This window comes from Arachis ipaensis, chromosome B10, assembly GCF_000816755.2.
Source record: "Arachis ipaensis cultivar K30076 chromosome B10, Araip1.1, whole genome shotgun sequence".
Taxonomy (NCBI): Eukaryota; Viridiplantae; Streptophyta; class Magnoliopsida; order Fabales; family Fabaceae; genus Arachis; species Arachis ipaensis.
The window spans coordinates 132,713,760-132,719,274 of record NC_029794.2 but is presented as its reverse complement, the minus strand read 5'-3'; positions in this window follow the sequence as shown (position 1 = coordinate 132,719,274).

Below are 5,515 nucleotides of genomic sequence, written 5' to 3'. Positions count from 1 at the left end.
CAAGGATGGGGTGTATTTGTCCGGAGGCGCAGTCTGTGTCCGTAAGTTATACGGATGACCCTGCGACACACCGGTGTCAACCCCACTGCCAATTTCAGGACCACTGAAATCTGTCATACTCGCACCACCAGTGTCATACAAACCGGAGCCGCTCATCCTCGGAGCACTCGCTCCACCAAGATCATACCAGTGCTGCAAGTCGTATCCTAAGTCTCCCTCTTCCCGCTCCGGGTACTCATTCAAATCAAACAACTGACCGCGTGGTGGTGCGGAAGGATCGGGCGGATCTATATCACCGGTCGGATCATCAAAGTCGAAGTCACTAGCATGACCTGAAGTGGCGCGGCGACCACCAGAATGCTGAGATGTAGCAGGCCCTTCCTGCGGTGGCGGCGGGGATAGAAAATCTGTATCTATCAGGACCTGAGAGAAGCTGATGGTGTCAGATCCACCAAACGGACTAAAGTGACCCTCGGCTGGAATCACCAGCTGTGGTATGTAAGGCTCAGGTGCCTGAGGCGGCTGTGGTTCCGGTATATATGCTGCCTGCTGCTGATATGCCGGCCACTTCTGGGCATATGCCGGATCCTGAAACTGATGGGCATATGCCGGATGCTGAAACTGATGGGCATACGCTGGATCCTGAAATTGCTGGGCATATGCCGGATCCTGAAACTAATGGGCATACGCTGAATCCTGAAATTGCTGGGCATATGCCGGCATCTGAACCTGGTGCTCATATGCCGGGACCTAATTATTAATTAAATACAATTAATAGTAATTACTGATAACAATTTATAACCCTAAACGTTGATAATAATCATCATAATACTAGTAATTAATAATAATACTTGTTCCTGCTGCTCATGAGGCGGGACTTGCTGCTGAGGGCTAGCTGGTTCTTCCTGTTGCTGCTGTGGTTCATCAGCGCCGACCTCTTCACCTGCAACTCTATCCGATAGACGTAGGTGAATCCCATATTGCTGTGTGTACCACTCGTAGTGCACTGGGAGAGGATGAAAGTCAATAATCTCCTCGCCTAACTGTAATGTGTTATAGCGGTCAAATCTCCATCTGTTAACCCATTGACTGTAAATCTCTCCCTAGTCATGGCTCTGTGCCCCTGTCAAGCGCTTGTAGTGATCACGACCAAGGTCGAACGCCGGGCCTGGTGGAAGCTGTTGCATCCCGAACTGTCGTCTAACTTAGTCTGTTGGGTGCCATTCTATGCACTCGAATGACACTAAAGGCGACTATGTAAACTGCACATTAGTTACCAAGAGGCCGATTAGAAAAACTATTCTTTTGAATAAAAACATTGAACATTAATGGTTACAACTTACACCGTCAACTCCCATGTCGTCCAGTCCTCGCCTGAAATGCGCAGTAGGCTGCCGTGTATATCTAGTATGTCGGCGCCAATGACTCCACCTAACAAAAAATAGAATAACAATATTAGTAGGAGTAACAAATTAATAATAATAATAATAATGACAATAACAATAACGATAAAAGCCAATACCATCGCGCAAGTGGAATACCATCGTCGCGCAATTTATTACTATTATTACACAGTATTTTTTATTATTAAAAAATATTAATATTTTTTAATAATAAATAAATAATACTGTGTAATAATAGTAATAAATTGCGCGACGATGGTATTCCACTTGCGCGATGGTATTGGCTTTTATCGTTATTGTTATTGTCATTATTATTACTATTATTACACAGTATTTTTTATTATTAAAAAATATTAATATTTTTTAATAATAAATAAATAATACTGTGTAATAATAGTAATAAATTGCGCGACGATGGTATTCCACTTGCGCGATGGTATTGGCTTTTATCGTTATTGTTATTGTCATTATTATTACTATTATTACACAGTATTTTTTATTATTAAAAAATAATTATATTAATAATAATAATAACAATAACAATAACAACATTAATAATAATAGCAATAACAGTTACAGTAATCACAATAATAATAATAATAATAACAATAATAATAATATTAAAATTAACAATAACACTATCAAAATAAAAAAAATATTTACCCATTGAGGATGATCAAGATATTCAATAATGTGTTCCTCCAGTTTGGTAAAATTACGAACCATTATTTAATCCTTTACCGTAAACTTCTTCTTCTTCTCCCCCACTTTTCCCACACTTCTTCACTTTCACTTCTTCAACTTTTTTCTTTTACTCTCGTTTCACTCTCGTTACTCCTATCTGCGTTTGGTTTTCGTCTTTATAAACAAATTTACCATCCTCCATGACGCGTGTCACACATGCAGTTAAGGTGGCAGCCAAACGTAACCTCCGATTTGCTTTGGTAGGCTGACAAACGCAATCTGCGTTTTGCCTTCTCCAAAACTGGTCAAAAATAAAGCTGTTTTCATGCAGAGGACACAAAGCCACGTTTCGTTCTTTGATTGCCTGGGCCTGCCAAATGCAGGTTGAGTTTTGCAGCGTGCTTCTCTTTCTTGTTTTTCGTCCCTGCCAAAACGTTACTTGCGTTTTGTGCTCTCTAATAAATGTCAGCTCCACATTCATGCATAACACACTGTGCATCCATTTTTTACCAATTTACCATTTTCTAATCCATTTACAAATTAATTTCTGAAAAAATTACTACAAATTACTTGGGTTTGGTTACATCCTACCAAAAATGCCTAAGACCCCTCTCAACTATATATATATATATATCACGGTATCACCATTCTTCATCAAAGAGAATTGTTACCACAACAAAAAAACATAACACAATGATTGCACCACTTGATTGGTTGAGCATTGTTAATGCGGAGACTGGAACACGTGGAGTACCAAATCCATTTGTATAGTTCAACCATTTTAGCACGTGGTGTATGATACTAACATTAAAGTAACTTTGGTTTTGCTCATGAACCATACTCATTCAACTCCTATAATATATGTTTCATGTTATTTTAGATGGATCTGTGAACGAGCGAGCCAAGGATTGAGAATCTAGATCCAAAAACATGTTTCCTCGAACCTTGCTGAAGTTTTCTTTGAATGAAAATGACTTGAGCTATTCAAAATTCCAAGCATGCCCAAAGAAACAGTTCTCCTATATAAGTACAGTGACCGCGAGGTAATTATACTAACATAAATATTTTAAAAAACTAATTGATCCGTCAGTTTATAACTCGATCTTTATTGTGCATTATAAATTATAACTCGATCTTAATTATCATTCATTCTGTAATCGACACCTTCGTTACTGACTTAATGACCATTATTCTGATTTAATAATTAACGGTCATACCATCAACTCCATTCATCAACTCTATGCCTATAAAAGGCACCGATTTCTATATACACTGGACATTCTAGATATATTCTAGATACATTCTATATTCATAGAATTATTATAATATACAACACATGATGACTTCTATTTCATGTCTTACATTCTATATTCATAGAATTATTCTTATACCTCTTAAACACTTACTGACTTGACCGTCGGAGTGTCTGTTGCAGGTACCCACCTCCTTATTTGTTCTCTCTTTGCCAACGTATAACTCATCCCGACGAGAAGTTTAAAGACATTCATCGACAGACGAGCTATACACCGGCCAACCTCTACAAGAACACTAATAATTAGATAAATTAAAAATAGAATAATTTTCATACACAATCAATACGATTGCTACATTTATAAAATTAACTAATTTTCAATTCTATTATTTCAAAGAATCATCTAAACAAATGAATTTAAAATGATAAACGTGTAAAATTCTTTACACTAAAAATCTAAGTTTATTAAAGTAATATTTGATTTTTATGTGTTGATAATATAAATTTTTATTACTTGTGCATAGGGGTGGAAAAAGGCCAGGCGGCCTGTCAGGGGCCTGCAGTCTGGCCTGTGTTTGGCCTGGCCTGGTCTGGCCTGTTATAAAATAGGTACAGGTTCAGGCTCTTTTAAAAGCCTTAATACATTAATAGGCCAGGCCCAGGCTCACTAATTAGCCTTATAGGCCTGTTAGGCCTGCCTGGGCCTGTTAAAATATAATTAACTATTTTTATTACAAAATAATTTTTTTAAATAATATTTTTATTTTTGTAAAAAAAAATTAGCAGGCCTTTTAACAGGCTTCAGGCCAGACCAGGCTGAATAACAGGCCAGACCTAGTACTTTATAAAGAGCCTATAACAGGCTGCAGGCCAGGCTTAGACCAATCAACTGTATGACAGGCCAGGCCTGTTAAGAGCAAAGCCTGGCCTGACCTGGCCTGTTTCCACCCTACTTGTGCATCAAAATTAAACTACATTCTCAACTCCATTTATAATATAGTGATAAAAAATTGTGATAAAAAATTTATGAAAATGAAAAAGAAATATCAATACAATTGACAATGCAATAAAAAAAAATTAGAAAAAAGCAAAGAGTAGCACAAAATTAGGAACTAAATTCTTAATATAAGGAAGAGTGCATGTAGATCATATTTGGAGTAATAGTCGTTTTGATGTCTTTGATATGGTGTGTTAGTTGTATTTTTTATTTTTTTGTATTGTAGACTTTGGGCTTTTGTTTTTATTGAGTAGGAAGTTTTTTTGTTTGGTTTTTGTGTGTGTTAGCGTGTGAGTTTGAAGTGTTTTTTGTAAGGTTGGGACTCGTTATTTTTGTTACTTGGCTCAATTTGTTTTGTTTCGTTGAGCTCTTGTACTTTACTCTCCGCTTATGGTCGAGCAATTCATTTAAAAATTGAAAAAAATATAATTTATATTTATGAGAATGAACGCTGTTACTTCTATTTGATAATGTCACTTTTTTTTTTACAAATTTATTCAAATATACAATGCAAAATAATTATGTGTGAAATGATATTAGTAAAATAAAAATATTATATGCACAAAAAAATTAATTGCTATATATTTGTGTATGATTAAAAATGTATTATTTAATTATTTTTAATTTATATTTTATATTTTAACATGTATTATTTTTTTGTATACATGTAATATGATTAAATTTTTTTATTTAAATTAAATAATCATATAATTTACCGATATAAATAAATTACAGTATAATTACTTAAATAAACAACATACCACATCTCAAGTATTGAGAACCCAACGTGAATATAGGCATATTCCAAGTACTTGGCTATTATGCGTGGAGAATATGATATATCTAGAATGCACTCAAAATACGTTGTAAGCCAAAAAACGAGATACTGAATATTCAAGATGTATTTAAAAGCTGATTCCGAAATATGGATAAAACAGGAATTAGAGACAGATCATCTGAGATATGTGTAAATACAATTTTAGATAAATTTTAAATTAGACCAAATTCAAAAATAATTTTAAATTGATATTTTTGAATAAAAATTAATTAAATTGATAAATAAAAATTAAATAAATACTGTTTAAATCGTAATAAATTATACTAATTTTAAAAATATTAAAATTAGTAAATAGTTAAAATTTGAATCGATTAGTGTTAAATCCAATTCTATTCCAAACT